Source organism: Plectropomus leopardus, chromosome 22, assembly GCF_008729295.1.
Source record: "Plectropomus leopardus isolate mb chromosome 22, YSFRI_Pleo_2.0, whole genome shotgun sequence".
Taxonomy (NCBI): Eukaryota; Metazoa; Chordata; class Actinopteri; order Perciformes; family Serranidae; genus Plectropomus; species Plectropomus leopardus.
The window spans coordinates 20,289,586-20,310,393 of NC_056484.1; positions in this window are offsets into that span (position 1 = coordinate 20,289,586).

Here is a 20,808-nt window from a genome sequence, read left to right on the forward strand (position 1 = left end):
GCTGAACTGGGAGTACACTGTAGAAGAGATGATAGGTCGCCTTCCTAATTAAGTCATTTTTTTTGCACCAGCTGCACAACCTCTAACCCTGGCATCATACTCATCCACTCTGGAAGACAACTCCACACCCCACACCACCCAAACCCTAACCAGTAACGGCCACCATCGCAGTTCGTCTTGTGTGACACGTCTGGCAGTAATGCAGCTATCCTTCAGCGGTGGCGTGTCATGGCGTAAATCATTGGCAACGCTCGATGAGCTTCAGACATCACACCCACAGAGTGTGGGGAGAAAGAGTCAGACAAACTGGAGGAGAGACAAGAGAGCAAGAGAGAGTGAAAGAAAGATATGAAGGTAGAGAGAGAAACAAAAAGATTATGGAGATTGGCAGTAACCATGGTGATTCTGCTTTCTGTGCAAACTCTATCCCTTGTCTTCCTTCTCAAAAACTGGCCAACTGTTTTAGCATTGGACAAAGACAGTGTTTCAGAGGAAATATGCAGGACCCAGACTCATCTAGGGCACACTTCTAACACTTCCACTTTTGGTCTTTGCCAGAAATATCTTCGAAGCTCCATAATTACTCAGTTGAAATTCTGATCTGACTGCTTGTACCTGGCCTATTGAGCATGACCTTTTCCATAAGTCCTGTCAAACAGCACAAAGGCGTGTCCAAAACCTCATTACAAGCTCTGAAATTTATTAGTGCAACCTAAAGGCTTGGTCATTGGCTCAGTCATGTGCATAATAAAGGGCAAAACCATACTGAAGATGTTTATTACCGCAAAAAATCAGTAAATCTTGCCAGCATGGTAAGGCAGCTCTGGGTCTGCTCACATCAATCTCCAGGGGGAAACGGGATCAGAGAATGTTCTCCGAGCCTCAGCCGGCGGATTTAATAATCGGTTGCTTTCCCTGTATGTTTTCCAAGCCTTGCAGACACAGGACAAAAACGTTTCCAAAAGGAGGACAATTGGGATGTTGAAAGTGGTCTGTCACATTTCTGCATCCCGATTCGCTGTCCATGCTTGACTGGCTTGTTTTAATGGCTTCTTCGGAAAAATGGGGTTTTCTTTCTTCTCCAAAAAGACGTCTTTTCTTGTGCTTGCTTAAAAAAATGAATAAACCAAACTCACTGCGTAAATCTAATTTCTTACTAGATCTAAGGAAATCAAAGCCTGGCAATAAATTGGTCCCAAAACAATGGAAAAACAACAGCTCCTGTTGCATTTAGGGAACAGAACAATTATCTCACTGGCATCTATACTTAGCAATGCCTCAGCCAGCATCTGAGACAGTGTCTGGCCTAATTCTCCAGTCAATTGTCCTCATGTAGAGTAGATTAATGTGTGTCATTTTAAGGACAGCTCTCCAGTGAGGAGGGCCAGTAGCTCTGGGACAACATGTACATGTCAGCTCCACAAATAGGCAGATCCACACACTGCAGGCATGACATGTCTTCCTCATGAGTTCATGCTTGTCTGTCTGCCTGCCTATAGTCCAGCATGTGTTAAAATGTGAATGAGCTCCCTTGAGTTGTAGGGGAGGTGCCCTTGCTCAAAGTCACGGCCTTGAGCGAGTCATCACACCTCAGAGAGCTGCCCTCTTATCCCTCCAGGAGGAGAGGGGACACCTGTGCACGAACTTGCACGGATCTTCACACTTGCATGGAGCTAGCAGTGAGCTACACTCAAACACACCCAAACATGCTCAATCAAGCGTGTACATTTACAGGCACAAATGTGCTCACATACACACACCAGACGGGCATTATTAGGAGGCAGCGGCGAGGCTTCAGGGCTCTTGGCAGGCAGGCGGCAAACAGAGCCTTGTGAGTGTATGTGTGTGTATACTTGTACTTGTTACATAGAAAGGACCTTACTCTTACCTAATCCTTATTGAAACCTGCACCTTAAAACCATGTCTTAACCAATAAAGTACCAACATTTTTGGAAAGTGAGGAAATTTGGGCTGGTCCTTAATTCTTCTCAGGCTGGTTAGAGGGCTAAGATGTGGTTCTAAGGTTTAAGTTAAAATTAGGTTTAGATAAGGTTAAGGGTAAAGGTTGGGGTTAGGCATTTAGTTTTTATGGTTACGGTTAGGGTAAGGGGCTAGGGAATGCATTAAGTCCTCACAAAGATAGCAGAATGTGTGTGTTGTGGCTCAAACCTTCCGTAGGCACAAAGCCTGCATGGATTGTCACCTGCAATGCAAGCATGGAGGCTGACATGCTTAAACCCAACTGTGCTTTTGTAAGGAAAGCTGAGAATAAATGTAAAAGGATCTCTTGCATATACTGTCTACCAACATGTAAGAAATCTAAACATGTACTAAAATCAATGAGGGGTTCAGTTAAGACTCCCTGAAACCTAACCCCAGGAGCCAAACATAAAGACACTACAGGTCTTGGTTAAAAGATGATGTCCTCTCCTGTCTATAACTAAGTGTTTCACTTTGATCAGTGGATTTGATTTCTGTGCCCGAGCTCCTGTGGTGCAATACCAACGACACGCAAGCCTCCAATCTCAGCAGAGGCGTGCTGAGAAATCCATTAAAAGCTCCTCTGTGGCTGCAGACGTTAGTAATATGTTTAGCGGAAAGCCCACAAAGGACTGTAAACGTCCTTGGGAAAAGCTGTCAGAGTATAAAGGAAACGAAGTAAAGAAAAGCCTGTATCCAGTGTGCTTTTGATGGCAATTATGTAGTGTGTCACACTTCTGGATTTCCATGGATGTTAGTCTATGAGCATTAGTGGTTACATATACTGAACAAAAATTGAAATGAAATACCTTTGTTTTTTTTCTCCCATTTTTTGCAGATATTGGCTAAATTAGAGATCTAAGACTTTTTAATGCTTTCCATAGATATATTTTTCTATTTCATTACTCCATAGATCTCATTTCTCAAATTCTGGCCACAAATGCATTAAAATCCATGTTAGTGAGCACTATTCATTTTCCAAGATTATCCAACCACGCGACAGGTGTGGAGTTCTCTTGTAATGGTGATGGACGCGGTTCGTAGGGATATGTCGTATACGCTGCAAATGTATGTGTCTGCAGCGCTACATGTATCTCCACATCCAGCGTGTTCACCTGCTAGGTCATCTGACACCAGCCACTAGTGCAACAATTGGTTTGCACAACCAAAAAATTTCTGCACACATGATCAGAAACCATCTCAGGGAAGCTCATCTGCATGCTTATCCTCTTCACCAGGGTCTTGACCTGTCAGAATTTTGCCATCATAATCGACTTGTGTGGTTGTGATGGGTGGATGTACTGCCAAATTCAGAAAAAAGACATTGTAGAGGGCTATGGCAGTTATTTGAACATTCAGTTCACAGACAGGTGATATTGACATTCCTGCAGTTATCTGTGCTCACTAACACAGATTCCAACAAATTTGTAACCAAAATTTGACAGAAATATACTGTATCTATTAAGTACACAAAAAAGTCTTAGATCTTAAACTTTAACCTGTGAAAAATGGGAGCTAAAACAAAAGTGTAGTTTGAATAAAGAAAGGTGAAGTTCAGGTTTTACTTAGAGGCAACTCACTAAATTGGTGCTGATTAGGCCAGACAAGAATTTTGGAGGAAAAGGCTTTGAACAGTCTGTGGATTTGTCAATTATAAGGAGTGACAGTGGTTATTAGGTCGACTTTTTAAAACAATACGTCCCTAAATTCCTCGGAGAAAAAGGAAGACAAGTCTGCTGGTTCATCAGAGAGAGAGTCCACTGCTGGCTTCTTTAGATCAGAGCTGAAAAGTCCCCAAATACTTGACACAAATTGCTACAGTATGCTTTCACAAAGAGGTTATTGTTAACGTTTAAAATGCATGTAATTTTTCATCCTACATAGGGACAAATAATTCCACACTTAGTATGGCTCATGCCTGGTTAAGATAAATTTCCCATGGGGATCCAAAGGATGAAATTAAGTGATTGCAGCTGCAAATACTAACAAAATGAAGTCTGAAAAAATGACTATAAAAGGTGAAATAGCACAGAAAAAAAAATCTCATTACAAAAGGAATCCATTCTCTCGCTTTTATAAAAATGCAGATCACACTTAATGCAATTACAGGGTATTAATGCTTGCTGCTGGAGCGCTGGCACACACTATCATTGCTAAGTGCCTAGTATTACTCATAATCCTATGTCATGTGTGGAGCATGACGGCGTAACAAGCTCTGCTGCTGTGATGTCATAATGTATGCCGAAGCTCCACGTGTCTGCAGACTGTGATACCACCAGGCTACAGCGCACTTATCCAAGCTTTTTATTTCATCAGGAAAAAGCACTAGCGCTGAACAACAAGAATCATCATAGTGGAAAATGTACAATTTAGCAGTTATTAATCACAATGATTTATCATAATCATTTGAAGAAACAATTTAACCACACAACACCTTGATTACTCCACGATAGTTCAATTCTTTACCCACATTTAATGATTATTAATGGAGAAAATTAAAATTGCATTATTATGCTCAATCAACTGTGCTTTCCTAAAGGAGAATTGAAACTGAAGTGCTTATACGTGGGTGAGACAGAAGCATACATGCAGCGCTGATGTTTTTAATTTGCTTCAAAAACAAGTAAAGACAAATACCAAGTTAAGGAAGTGGCCTTATGCTGGAGTGACTTCATGGTTTGTAAAAGCATTACACTACCATGATACAGTCACCATGATACAGTCACCAGTGTCAAAGCAATAAAAAGTACTATACAGAAAGGTAATTACTGAATGTAGATATATTGAGTGGCTATCACTGAAAGAAAAATGTAAACAGCAAGTTAAATACATAGTTCAACATTATGAGGTTGGGTTTTTTTCTTACCCCATGAGAAGAACTAACTGTATCTTAGCTCATATTAAAAACATTTGAAACTAGGGTTGTAACAGTACACAAAATTCCCTGTCTGTTTAATGTTGCCTTCACGTGCTCCTCGGAAATATCGTATTTACCATACTAACAGTTGCAAGCACATGATTATCCCTCCAAAGTCATAATTACGAGTGGGAAATTGGGAAATTTTGATGAGACCCGAGTTGCCGAGTTGTGACAGTTGCATGACATTTCAGGTTAGTAGGATGGTGGAAAGCATAGAAACAGTGTAAAAAATTGGTGGTAAAATTTTTATATTTTGTTATATTGTTCCTAGTATTTATCATTTAATTTTAGTAGTTTGGTTTTTTCTACATGCATCTGTTAGCTGTAGCAAGCAAGCAAAAGTTTAACTATAAAACAGGTGAGCCAGGTGAGTTATTTAACATTTTACATTATGATGGGCAAAAGTCAATGTTTGGTCAGTGGTTATAAACCTTCCTATTGATTCACTATTTTTTTAAATATAAATTTTTGATCACATGTAAAGTGTAATATGGTATTAATCCTAACTGTTGTCCATGTACAGTGACCTAGATTAAATACAAAAATATAAAATATTATAGTTAAAATATATTTTAAAACATAAACTAATATATAAAAATATAAATAAACTGGAAACAGCAATCAACCTCTTGTTTAAACTCTTTTAGCATCAAAATGCAACCCATCCTCTTTGTAGCTGCCATGTTGTTCCCACTTTACGACCCTTAAAGCTCATCAACATAACAAAGTTGGAAAAATGACCTCCCGACTCAGAAAGTAAGACATTTCCAACATCACATAAACGCAGCATAATACCCTGTAAGAAAAGACGGTCAGGTGTAAGTTCAGTGCAGCCCGTGTATTCCACATGTGGCTGCATGCACTGTACCATTCAAGCCTGAATAAAAGCACAGGGAAGGAGCTAACCAGCTTTGGCCTAAAGGAGTCACCTACCAGCACATGTGAAGCTTATTACTTATTATTTCATATATTGTTTGTTTAATCCATAACAAAGTAAAATATAAAAGGAACAATGTGGAGACTTGGCACAATTGTAACTTTACTAGTCAACAAAGCTTAAGCTTTTTTTCAAATTTAAACCTTTGCCTCCTATCTTTAGGCCAAGCTAAGAAAAATGTCCCCTGGCTGTAAGATAGTGATATCAATTTTGTCATCAAACTCTCTGCAAGAATGCAAATAACAATTTTTCCCCAACACAAATTTGAGAATCCTTGTATGGTAGGTAGTGACCCACCTTACTCTGCCTCTGATTGGTTGACCCGAACATTCTTATTCTAACCCAAACCAACCTCACTCCTCTTTACTAACCAAGTCAATCCAACCAACAAAGGAAATAAGTACTAGCCAGTCACAGGAAGAGTGAGGTATCCAAGCATTCACAAATTGCTTCCCCAACATGTGAAACTACTCCTTACAGTTTTGTTTTGGTTCAGCATCTTTTAAATGGATTGAACAGTATTGAACAAACATGTGGTCCTCTGGTAGTGGGCCGCTCTCCCAAACCATGAGGTCAACCCATCACAAGATCGCTTCCTTTGCATTGCAGTTGTGTTTACCTCAGTCTGAAGCAAATCAAAAACATCAGCACTCTGTCTAGCTCAAGTAAAGCGCTGAATATCAATTTTCTCCTACGACAGCACAAGTGATTTCTTTAACCTTTCCATGAACCTATCAGAATATCCAGAAATGCACAGAAACATAACCATTCTCTCAATGGCTTGTGTACTTCACACTTCTCTAAAGAAAGATTCAGGATTAAATTCACCATCAGCTGTAGCCAAAGACACCCAAGAACTGTGTTTTTTCTTCACTGTGCCATCAGATTTAGCAGCCAACTCTTACAATCCACTCCAAAAAGACAGAGATGAAGTCATTCTCATCGCAGATTACTCACTGGTAGCGATTACATCACTGTGTTTCATAGCAACCTCCAGACTTACAAAAAGCCTACCTTCTGGCTATGGAGCACCAAGCTCTCTCTCACACACACACATACACACCATTTATATTCCTTATTACCATTTCATGACTCAGAGTAAGTCCACACTCACCTTTCCCTCTGCTAGGTGTGAAAATATACTTGAATGCAAAAACCTGTTGCTTTCCACATGGATCTCAAGGTTACGGTTAGCAGATGTTGGAAATGAAAAGGCAGAACAATGCACGAAGACAGACAGATAATAAATCAAGGGAGGGGGTGGAAGATAACTTGCTATGGGGCCTTGGATTTGCTGATGGACTTTTTTTTTTCTCTTCTGTCAACAGTCTTATGTTAATGAGCTGCAAAAAAAAGGCCTGCAGCGAGACTGATCATCAGAGACTGGCCACATACAGCTCCCCTGTGCCATGTGGTGGATGCCTTTATCCAAAGCGCCTTACTGTGCCATGATTGCATTTTCCGTCCTTGTGGGAGGAATGGAAAGATAATTGGAGAGTGTTGGGTGGAGCCAAACTACCCACTGAGCCACAGGAGGCATGGAAATCTCACCCCTATATACATACGTGTGAATACTGATCAAATGTGTTTAATTTCTTTCACTTGAAATGATGTCATAAAAATTATTACAAACCTGGATTAACTCATTTTTGCACACTTGGAGGCATGGCAACAAGCTGTAAACCCAGCACCGACATATTATCACCTCATAAAGTTGATATGAAAAATGTGTCGGCAAACATTGGCCTGTTCACACCAAACAAAATTAGCTTTCATTCATAGTTCTGGCCACCTAACGAATATCCAATATCCAATTACCTTTTAGCTCAGTTTTGATCTCCAAAACTTAAAGGTGCAGTATACTATTGAGGATTTGTCCTTTAGTATTTACAAATCTAACATTCAAACTCGGCCCCTCCTCCCTCCACTTCTTGTATGTACACTAGGGGTTGACAGAATATCAGCATAGCCAGTTATCAGAGCTGATATTTAGCATTTTGCCAATTATCTGTATCTGTGTTTTATTTTAATGATCAGCAATAAAAACAATTAATGATAAAACCAACAACAGGGAAGGCAGTCTACAATACATGCAAAGCAAGTGTCAGCATGGGAGGAACATCTACTGTGTAAAAAAAAGGTTAAGCTTTGTTGCCTAGTGAAGTTACAATTGTGCCAAGACTCCACATTGTTCCTTTTCTACTTTACTTTGTTATGGATTAAACAAACAAGATATAAAATAATAAGTAAGTCTACTGTTTATTAGTTTTTATTTAAATTTTCCTTCAACTTTGTAAAACAAAAACGTTGTAGGGAACTTGCTGTATATGATGTTAAAAGTTTCAATTAAACAAAGTTTTGTGTTGGGGTTTGTTATATTCCAAATTCTACATGTCAACAGAAATATCATTAAGTGCTAATAATCTGTGTCAGTACCAGCCCTGAAAAATCAATCTTGGTTGACCTCTAATGTACACGTCAAGCTATAATTGTAGGAACATAATGTTTGTTGTAATGGAAAAGCTAATACTTAAGCTTACTAACTAAGCTAACAAAATTGGTATCTACCTTTTTTTTTTTTTTTTAATTATCAATTTGCTACGTTCCATCTTTATTTCCGTCAATGTCTTCATCGTCCCCTACAGCCATATCCTGCTTGAACTACGCTGCGCTGCCCTCCAGGTTCTTTAGTGGTACTGCTCTGTTTGGTCTGAATCTGTAAGCTTTCAGAAAACATTTAAAAATATGGATATCATGAACGCAGAGTGGAGACAGATGGCTTTGTCCATGTTCATATATGTAGCTATCACTAAGTCTAAATCAAGCCCTTAGTGGGGTTTTTTGTCCAGAGGAAAGGAGGCTAATCTTCACAAGCAACTTAATTTTGTTTGATGCTGGGCTTGCACCTTTCTCAAAATGTATGCCTCCAGTTTATAACTCATTCTTTCTGTGAAAAAACTTAGCATTATGGTTTTCTGACTTTAGAAAGCTTATCGAGAGCCAAATAAGCCATACAACTGGCTTCAGATGCTGAGTAGTACTAATCAACTAGTAAACCAATCAAGTGCAAAATGGGTGTACTCCTAAAGTACTCCTCGTCATTTAGGGAATAAAACAACATACATGTGTGCATATTGAAGCAACATAGCTGACTGTGAAGCCTATTTCCAGATCTTGATAAAAAAAAAAATTGAGTTTAGTCAGTGTTTTAAACTGTAAGTAAGATACCCACATGGGCTAATTATTACAATAAAAATACACCTTAAAAAACACGTTCTGTTGTTCCCAGGTTTCACAATTTCAAAGAAATCCTACCAACACACTGCTATGAAGCATGTGTTTCCCATGTGTTTGTAATACCTTGTTGGCCAACTTTTATACCACACTGATGTTAAAAATATACTGTGGATGTGGCAGGTGTTTCCAGCACTATAAAAGAGTGAAAAGTTCAACCACCCTGCAATACGCAGAGCTGTGAAAACCACAGAATGAGCCACAGCGTCACTGTGACGGACAGGTGATAATGTCATCATTACTCACGTTTCATTGGAAAATCAGTGCCCATTTGCTGTGGACGCTTTACGACGTTTCCAACAGCTTTGACGCACTTCAGGGGGAGAGAGCACATGTTGAACTAGTCAGTACTAATACACGAGGGGGCCACTTTTAAGCAGAAAAAACATGAAGCCAATGCAGTCCAAGCTCCCAGAGGTATATTAGCATTAAAAAGAAAGCTCTCAGGACAGTGTTTGTGGAACAGCACCTGTTTGAATTCCACTTTGGCTCTGCAATGATGCCTCAAGAGAGGCGTGGACTTGGACATGAAAGTCAAGAGCAAAGCTGCCACTTTGGACCACTCTGATCCCTGGGCCTTAGGTTGGACCGGCTGTTCAGAAGAGGTGGCTGCTGTCCACGATTTTCCAGTGCGGAAAAAAACCAGAGTGGGATGAGTGTACGGAAACACGACAAATTGCCTTCATCCCTCCACCCCTTGATGCCAACGATCCCCCTACACACATCCAAATAACAGGGTTGCCTTATAAATAGTGTCCAGAGATGGCTGAGGAGAGCTTTGTGGCCACTATTACAAACATCCTGTCACATATGGTACTCAGCCCAGCATGCCAACGCACACTGTGGCTGGGCAAATATGGCTGCAGACCTGGGGTCAGGACAAATTGCTCGCTGGGTATCTTTGCCAGATGAGGGCCGTGGCTAATCAGCAGAGATGTACAATGGAGTGGGCAGACGGGCTCAACAGAAAGAAGTTGTGAGCTTTCAACATAGACTGAGTGAGAAAGTGAAGATAGATACCACTGCCGAAAAGCAGCAAATCATACAACTTGAATGAAAAAGACAAGCGGTCTCTGGTCTTACTACTGCATTAGAAAGCATAAAATGCTAATATGGTGTGACTAAAGGTTTAACTGGGAGAATCTGGCAACTTTGATGCAATATAGGGCTTCAAAAATTAACAATTATTGCCATTATCAATTTATTTTTTGTCAACAGATTGATTAATTGCTTTCAATGTCAATCCTAACCCTAACCAAAGAAACCATACTCGCAACATCAATACTGAAATTGCCTACTAAAACCCAACCCTAGGATTTGCCATCTCAATATGCTTGAGATTTCATACGAAAAATACTTGTATGTACAAAGTACATGTATGCAATTATGTTTGGTTTGAAAGAAATGGCTCCTTGAGTGAAAGACAACTCCCCAGAGAATTCAATCAGGATATCATAAGAGCTACAGACACCATCCTACAACTCAAAGGTCACAGATTTGATAGCTACAGCAACCTGTATCCATGAGCAACCTTACTAATTAACTGAACCCCCACCAGCTCGCTCTCTCTGCAGATAAGAGCATCAATTAAATGCCATTAATGAAAAATGTAAAAGTACATGAAAGGTGGACACGAGGGCTGCTGCTAACCTGAGTGACAGCTGCTCTGACTCGAATACATTATGCATCAAAGAAGTGCCACTACCATGTTGTTCTGCCACTGTGTTCAATAAGAGGTTAAAAGAACATACAATGTCATTTAACCACTGCAGGGTCACTGATCAAAATCTTTACAACATGTTCTGGAGCAGAAGTTTGACCTGCAAGCTTCACTTACCGCACTATCCCTCCACCTTTCTCCAAAATAGCCCGAACTCTTGGGTGCACATACAAATCAATACTAATGAATATAAAATCCAGCTTGGTTGGAGGCTGAATGCTAGTGAGAAAAGAGTAAGTAGAGGGATAGAGGACAAAAATCCAGGAGAGCTGAAGGTAAGAGAAGAATATCATGCATTGAAATTAAAGAGTGGAACATTATAGATTAGACAGTACACCACACTTCCACGTGATGATGATTCATGAAGAGGAGGTAAATGTTGGGTCGGATATTCTACACCTCTGGCCAAGCCTGACAGGCAGGGGTAAACTGCTTAAACACTGCAATTACATGGTTACTGCAAATGCAGTTTTCCAGGATAATTAGCTATTCCTCCATTTCCAAATGAGGGGGTTTCCTAAAGGATGATCCACGGACAGTGTGATATTTCTATGATGAGAGGTACTTCCAAAAAGATTCTGGAAAACAAACAAGCACTTTCCATCAATGTATATCCTCAGGCTGGAGGTAAAGATTATGTCCTGGTTTCTGAGGTTGCTGCATCTTTGTTGGCATCTAGAGAGGAAATTAACTTAGATATAAGCAGGGCTTCCCACACATTCATTTATTTGTGGCAGCCTGCCACGATTAAAACTTGTGTTGCTACAAACTGATATTCGATTTTTTGAAGCTGGACCGTTCATTAGAAGCACAATTGAAATATATATAAATATATATCTATACATACATATATATATATATATATATATATATATATATATATACACACATATACACACACACACACATATATATATATATATATATATATATATAATGTTGGGTTATTCATTGCAGCAGGGGCACAGAGCATACTCTGGGCACAGATGGAGAGGCAGAACGTAAGACAAATTGAAGTTGGGCCTTTCATTAGGAGTGCTGTTGAAATACACTGTATATACAGTTTGGTAATTCAATGCACCGCACTCTTGTTGTGAAGAGTGCACTCTGGGTGCAGATGGAGCAGCAAAACAACAGTCATATTAAACGTACTTAACCATTCATTCTGCTGGGCCTAAAACTTTGCTTTCATTTCTCTCATCTCTCATTATTTGATAAGATCTGATCAGCTCTGAATGGATCACTGCTGCTGATGAAAAAAGAAGTCATGAAGAGTTTCGCCTGCGCAGCATTCATGGACCCACATAAACAACGGAATGTAGAACGGAAACACAGAGTGATAAAAGAAAACAAGGGACACACACACAACAGAATTTAAAATAACTTTTAAAGTACTTATTATGTAGAATGCCCACTTGAAGAATATAAAATAAGCCACTATATTATTAATATTTGAATTACTGAAATCCTAATTTTGCAGCTAGTAAAAGTGGGTGTAATGTTTCCACAATACTGGGCAGGTTGTGTATTTCACCAAATAATCAATAATGTTTTGCCTTTGTCCATTTAATACAAAGTAATTCATTTGTTTATTATATTTCTAGGCTTCTTAATAATCAATCTGCAAAGTAACTAGTAGAAGTAAGTACAATATGGTTTCTAAAATGCAGTGCATTGTAGAATAGAGCAGCAAAAGCACTGAAATACTCAAGTAAAGTTCAAGCACTTACTGTATATACTATACTAAAACTGTACTTAAGCACAGTACTTGTGTAAATATATTTTCTTACACTGCACCACTACTAAGGACACTGATGCAGTTTAAAATGATGACCACTTAAGAGGAGGAGAAAAGGGCAAATTAGCAATGTATATAGTTCAGAGAATCCTAAATAAAGCGACAAAGTGAATCAAAGTCACCTAAACCCTCCATGTAAAACATTTAATGAGGGGCAAAACCTAAAATTTTAATAAGTAAATTTCAGGCCTCATGCTAGCAGAAGAGCAGGGGTTTAACAGAGATATATATTGATTTTATGGAACAGAGGCTTGTGATTTTTTTTACAGTTTGTCTAAAATTGGACGTAATTGTGTTGATTTGTATTAGTCTATAAAATTATTTATTTTTATTTTTTTTAGAAATGCATTAACATTATGCATGTTAAGGACAATAAAAAGGCATGACCCTTCTGCCAAGGCTATTCATCAACTTCACTGGCATTTTCTTAGTTCTTACTGGTTCATCCTCGCGTGTGTTATAGCGAGGGGAAAAATCTGCCTGGCATCAAAAATTGCTGTGTGGTGACAAAATACTGTAATGGAAAGCGTCTCACTCAACCACCCAGCCTCAACAGCATTAAAAAAAAGACAGAACTAAGAGGCATGTGAGTGATTTCCAAAAACCACTAAAGACAGAACCACAGAGGCCTGCGGGGGCAAGAGCAGCTAAATGACATCAGCAACCAGCAGCAGGAGGAGCTTTCCATGTTACATTTACATTTTTATGTTTACACGGTCCGCATGACTCACAGCTTAAGACGATTCGCTAGTCACCTGATTGTCAGTCACATTCCTCCGAGGTGCTTGCATAAAATGTCATCAGTGAAATATCTAATATTAGGTTCCAGCCACCGTGTCTAACCAGTCCTTGCTGTGGTAATGGATTGATCTTTGCATTCAATAACTTCAACCATCCATGTGAGTGTGTTTGGTCATGCACCGAAAAAAAAATGGAGACGGAGAGGAAGAAACACAGACTGAAGGAGCGCAGAACAGGAGTCAGTAGTTTGGATTTGTTTGGTTTGGGTTTTGAGGCATATACAGTAAAAGCACCCATTTCAAACCTCAGAGGAGTCTGTGGTATAATCCATGTCACAGATTCAGCAGAAATTCTATAAGAATGACGTCAACAGTCAACACACGTCATTGCCATTGATTAACGCTCTGAAGATCAGCTAATCCATTATTCGACTAATGGTTTCAGCACTAATTATACTTCCTACATTACTACAGTATTATCAGTGACAAACTGAGAGTAGCAGTCAGTCAATGTGGATTCTCAGAGGCCTTCACATCACCAGTGTTCTTAGATTGATGTTGCTGACATCCCAAATTCAATATCTGTCATTTCTTTCCATGTTTTACACACTGATGCCTCTGAAGCTGCTGAACAAGTCATACCTTCATTTCCATCCTATCACCAGGTGATGACACAAGGGTTGGGCGATGTCTACCCAAAGGACATGTAACAATTTCCACAGCAAAACATCCCAATGGATGATGAAAGTTTTGTGTGCGTGTGCACCCATAAATGCCTTCAGTCACAATAAAATAAACATATGAACAAAACAGCATGAGCTGTACCAAATCACACCAATAAATTGAACATACAAAATATTGCACATTCAGACTGAAGACTGAGACGAGGACAAACAGAGTTTGGACTGCACGCTGTGGCACTCTCCAGGGTGTGTGTGTGTGTGTGTGTGTGTGTGTGTGTGTTTGAGAGAATAGGAGATGGGAGGAGAATGTGTAAGGTGAGATATTGCTTGCAATATTTCTGTAGGCTTATTATTAATATCTTTAAGTGCTGCTTTGTCATTTTTGAACAGTCTGCTGGACCTTGTAATATTTGTATAACGTTAAAAGTGTATTTAACAGTGTATCAGCTTTGCTAAATTAGTCTTTAAAATTGTAAAATTTAAGATTTCAAGAGCAATAATTATAATTGTTACAGGTGTCTGTAATTAGAACTTTCTCATCTTTCATGTTTGTGCAGATCCTGTTGCCAGGCAGCTGGATTTGCAAGATCACAAGAATCAGCTCCCACCAGCTCCCACGGCACAAGCAATATCGTCAAATCTCTACTGGTGGACAGTAGACTGCACTGCATGGAATATACCATCATATCACCCAGCCCAAATTTATATATTTAACCAGGTCACCAGATACAGTATGTCTAACCAGGTCAGTGTTCTGACAAATAGAACATAAGTAAAGGGAAGATATTGAGAGGAAATGAGTGGGTGAGAAAGGATTTTATCACTGCTGGAGGTCTGTTCCATTGTTTATTAACTCCCTGACCAAAGACGCATATCAGCAAGCCAGACTGTTAAGTGCTGGCATGTGCCCACATGGCAGAAGCTTCCTCTGCATCACCCCCTCCAGTTAATGTGCGGCCTTACATGGTGGTTTACAGGCTGTGTTAAGAAACCAAACAGCTCATAATTGCTTCATTATCTATTGTTAAGAGGCAATTATAATATAGGAATCGATCCAGAGGGTTTGAAAAGGAAGCAGAGCAAAGAAAGCTGGAGTTAGGCTGAGGCTGTAAGTTCTTGTGAAAAGTTTGTGCCTTTCTAACTGTGCTATTAAAGAAAAACTGTAACTAGTGACCTTATCAAAAATCACAGCTGCAGTCATACAGTATTTTATTGATTGTTAATATTTTTCTTATCTGCTTGTAAAAAAAATGTTTTAAAAAGGTTGTAATCCAATTCACTCTTTATAGATGACTCTAGATTGACAGGTTAGGCTAAAAGTCTGTCTGGTAACAAAACTGGAGGCATGCAAACATTACATTATAACTTTTTCTTCCAAACTGTAACTAAATTCTTCAAACATTAGCTGACACATTTGTGGTTGTGGTTTTTTCAGAAAATGTCTGTAAGAGCCACAAAATTGGACATTTGTGACACTGCAGCTTATTGGTTCTAGCCTGACATCGCCAGACCTAATCGCCAAAGTGAGTGACTTGTGAACCTCTTCAGTTTCAGTTTCCAAGAAAACAGCCGAAGAAAAAAAATGCCCCTGGATGCAAAAGACCTACAACCATTCACAGCAACAAAACATGAAGCACTGCACACAGACCACAGCATGCAGAGATGAGCTGTGATTGTGTAACATCAATATGTCTGTGAACAAGTGTCGCCGTTTTAGCCATCCGAATTTGAAAATAGTACTTCAACAGAAAGTTTTACATCAGCTGCAGCTATCTTGGTTGTTTTTGAAAATGCCTCAATGGCACTCCTTTCTACTAAGCTAAGTTCATGCCTGCACCTGGCAAAAGGGTGCACTAGCCAAAAATGATGTAATCAAATAATAAGCATAAAGAGAGAAGCTCTGCAAGTGATCAGCAATGGTCTCAAACGCGTTACATATCAGATAAACAGTTGACCAGCTGGAAATCTGTCTGAATGGAAGGGGAACTAGACATATCTGCCAGAGGATAAGTCATGAGCATGCAGATTCATCTTGTTCCAAATTGGTTCTGCATTTGCAACATCTCCTTCCAGCGACAAACCAACCACTGTATCATTACATGTCACTCCACTGTCTAATAATCATCAAGATGTGCTGCAAGATCGCTGGAGTTACTTTTAATTACCTCCAGCATCTGTATGAAGAAAGGGTCATCTCTAAAGCTCAGTTGACTGTCTAACACTCTCAAAATCCCCTCTATGTTAATTTTAGATGTTTTCATCAAGGCAGACGTTTAGCCTACCTAAATGCAGCACAAAGCATTACAGATTGTCCTTTGTCTCACCTGCTATTGCTTATCGTCGTAAGCATTGACCTTTAATGGCCATGATTTACCCCTGAAAGTGTGTGATACTGCATAGTGTGAGTTATGAGTTTGTTTTGTTGTTTTACCCTCTTGGACAAAGTTTTACTTAATATTACCTTACTAAGGTTAGTCTAATTCAAAGTTTTTCAACCTTTTTTCTTTCAAAGACCCCTAAACTGATATACAGTAGTTTACAAACCCCAATTTCATAAGACTTTGCATCAGGGACCTTCATCTGAAAAGATTTTCATTGCTAGATCAGAATTCTTTTGTTGTAAACTTCAGTTGAGGTGATAGTCTTGGAGGAAGTGAAACCTATGATCAGAATAGACACTCTAATGATTCCCTCTAACACTAGGCTCTCTCCTACAGCAAATTAAATCATGAAAATTAAGGCCGTCTGCGTTAATGCATTAATCGCGATGTAATTAAGGTCCGTATATAACGCATTATTTAAAAATTATATATTTCACCTAGTCAGTATGGACTTGATAACTGTTTTGTAATGCAAAATAATAAAACTGAAGACTTGCAAAAAAAATGTGATTAATCACAATTAACTATTTAACCTCTGCAATTACTTAATGGTTTGACAGCCCTCATGAAAATATACCATTCCTCAATTTTTCTGGGGACCCCCTAGAACTGCCTCATATCAAGGAACACCGGGAATGCAGACCCCTGATGGAGAACTGGTCTAATTGGTATAACTGGTCTAATTTCTAAGCTAATATTACTTATTCTTATACAGTAATGGGGGATTCAGGTGACAGTAAAAATGTATGTGTTTTTCAGAGGAAAAAACATACTTTCACTAATACCAGGATGTGTACATGCAGATCTTGTTGACTGTGTAAAACTCAACATGCTACAGGGCTAGCATTCTTTGTAAAATGCCCAGATTCCATTTTTGATAACATCCCTCTCTTTGTCTTACTGTTATGATAATAGTTCTGTTGACACATGTAGCTAGTTCATGTCCCAGTGGGGTGACGCATTTAGGGAGGTGTGCATATCATCTCATGCCATGTTCAGTTAAAAAAAATGTCATGGATGAATATCTTACTTATTTTAGAGTGTTTTATGGTTTATTGCTTATTCTGACAATGTGGCGATGCAGACATCTGTGTTACAGTCTTGACAGCCAATGTAAGCCTACAGTACATATAACATTCTGTGAATCAAACCGAATTTATTTGCACTGACTTTTTTATAACTTTTTACACACAGATCAATGACTGACCATTAGTCTATATGGCCATGACAGGAAATGCATGGCAGTTTCAACATAACCTCAAACCCTGACAGGAAGCCAGTGAGTAATAGTCCAACCTGTATCCAGAGGGACGCATACACATCCTGTCAATCCACCAGCTAACAAAGCAGGGGAGCCTAATTGCAATGAGTATCTTCTGACGAGTCTGGGAAAATAATTGATGCTGAATCAGTAATTGGATGAGATGTTTTGCTGTGTGATGTGTGTGCCTATGTATGTATGAGTGTGTGTGTATGAGTCGGTGATTATAGGGTTTGCAGTGTCATCAAGACCCAGAGGACATTAGCAGCTACACCAGTGAAATGAGAGGGAAATGATAAACAAACTAGAGTTCATTGTGTATGCATGAGTTGCTGCCCTTGGGCGTCAGCAACGCTGTATTTGTGCCATTTTCACATCTTTTCAGCAAATACAGCCACATTACCCAAGTGGGCCGTTATATATAGCTTTGATGGACACAGCAATGTAAATTGTTCTGAAATGAATGTCACCAAAACATTTCCCTGTATGTGCGTGAATCAAGTTATTGTGATGATGATTTTGTTTGTGCATTGATGTCGCCAAATCTCTCATCTTAAATCCGTTTTCCTACACAAATCCGTTAAAGCTAGGAGAGGTCAGAAAAGGCCAAAATATTTTTAAAAGGCAGAATTTGAAAATACACCCTGCTTTTGCTCTCCCCTCTCTGTCCAAAGCCTCTCCCACCATTGATTTATTTAATTTTATTTTATTGTACAGTTGCACACAGCACATTCGCTCAGCCACTCCTTTCTCTCTCTTTATCAGACCACAAATGAGAAAAGAATTAGCTAGCTAGCATCTCATGGTCAATATGCCAGACTCCCTTCCTGCTTGCCTCCCTGACTGCTTTTTGGTTGGCAGTTATAGCAGCTCAAATTCATGTGCCAAACCAAACCCCCAAGTGCCTTTGTCATAGCGGGTTCCTGATTGACAGCAGAACCGTGTCTAACCCTTGTTAAGGCAGCAACAAAAAGTTTGCTGATCTGATGGGGAGTCAGGGCTGTTAGGTCCCTCGAAGATGGGGGTTGCACTGGTGCTACAGCTGCTGACTGGGGGTCAGTCTTTGGAGCTGATGTTAGCTCTCCTCTCCAAGGTGATCTGTAGTGGTTTGGAGTGAGGAGGAGGACACTGTGATTAAAGTCTCTTACTAACGATAGCTACCCAAATTTTGAGAATTTTCAGAATGCCTAAAGCTTTACAATATTCTTGATTGCTTATCTTGGACTCACTTACAATAATTCCAATTAATTGTGATTTGGGTCCACTGGCTAATCCAGCCATTATAAAAATGTGTAAAGGTGTTGGGTTGAAATAGCCAAAGGCAATATCATGGATACAAAGTTGTTTGGACATCAGACCCTTGTCTTAAATTTCCAAAGAACGTGGTTGAGGTTGTTTTGTTTTTTGCCTTGTTCTTTGTCTCTAGGGTAAAGGGAGTGTAGGTGGAGGCCAACAGTTCTCTACATGCACTCTTGAACAATCCAATCAAGTTTAAGGGTTGGGATTTGCATCCTTCTTGTCAGTAAACCCCAATTTAATGCTTCATTTCAATCAGAAACACGTCACATTATTGATTATACATTATTATTATGTTTCAGTGTAACTTTTAACAGTTGCCTCACTTATTACAAACAGGGCCTTTGCTTTGTAATGCAGAGTCACTGCTTGTTCCTAAAGCTTTGTAAGTGTCATTTTGCATTTCAAGTACATTTCTCTATTTCATTGAGTTGCCCCTTCACCATTTAACACGAAAGTAAACTGGCGTTTTTGACCACAAACAAAACTCCTCTTTCCTTTGACACTATGAAAAATGTTTTAAATGTGTCTGTTGTTACTGAGTATGCATAATGCAGCCTGTTCATAGATTGCCTCACTAAAAATAAGGCCAGTTTCCCATCAATCCTTGTCCCATGGGTGACAGTCTACATTTCATCTACCTCCATTTATACTGCACTAAGAAAAAAATGTACTACCATTATAGAATATACAATATTACAGCCGTAAGTGTGTGTGTGTGTGTGTGTGTGTGTGTGTGTGAACATACAGCAGAAAGACTACATAACATGCACTGAGATCAGTGATTTTCCATGTAGCCTCGAGCTGTTCAGTTCTTGAATACAGAATGAGAGGTTTGCATCCTCTGGCACCTCCACCACAGCTCCGGCTTTGAAAAGTACATCGAAGCATTAACATGTGGCGTTGCTAACCTAAAGTGAACTCACATAACCCCTCAAAAACCTCATGATTCATCCAAGCCCCCTAACCGGCGGCTAACCCCAAGCCCTAACCCACCACCGCTTTGATGGTACGATTGATGCCATGCTGATTGTTGTGCAAGGAGAGAAAGCGATTGCCTTCCCATTGTGTCAGCAACATTCCCTGGCCGCGGCTTCTTCCCCGAGACACGCAAGTAGAATCACACACACGCACACATGCGCGCGCACACACACACACACACACACACACACACACACACACACACACACACACAGCTAGTTGGCAAAGTAGAAATCAAACCAAATACTAATTTCATATACAAACTTTAACGTGCCGAACACAATCCCGAAGCCTGAGCTCAGAGAACTCCTCAGGGGCACGGAAAGGATTTAATACTTTCATAATGACATGTTGCATTGTGCAACACACAAACGCACTGAGATCAGCGTTTCCCGAAGTCTCAAGGCTTTACTACCTTGTCATACAGAAAGATAGACAGCAGGAGGAGGCAACTAGGTTAATGAAATGTGTTCATGGGCCTTTGATCGCCACCAAGTTGAAGATCCGAATGGAGATGTAATTCTAATTGGGACTGAAGCTCCCGGATGACATGTGATCAGAGCCTGTGATGTGCAGTAGTTGTGCCAAGAGAGAACAGCGCGGTGCTTCATGTTTAAGATGCGGGGCTTGCAGAAACAAAAAGAGCCCTGTATAATGTAAATTAGCTCCCTTAATTTCCTGGAATAGGTGTGTGGATGTATATGTGTGTATGGGAGACAAATCCTACGGGAGTCTCAGTTAACGTGCCAAATTCTGCAGCTGGTAAAATATAAAAGAAGATTTAGTCATGAGGGAGCCCTGGCTTGTTGTGTATGGT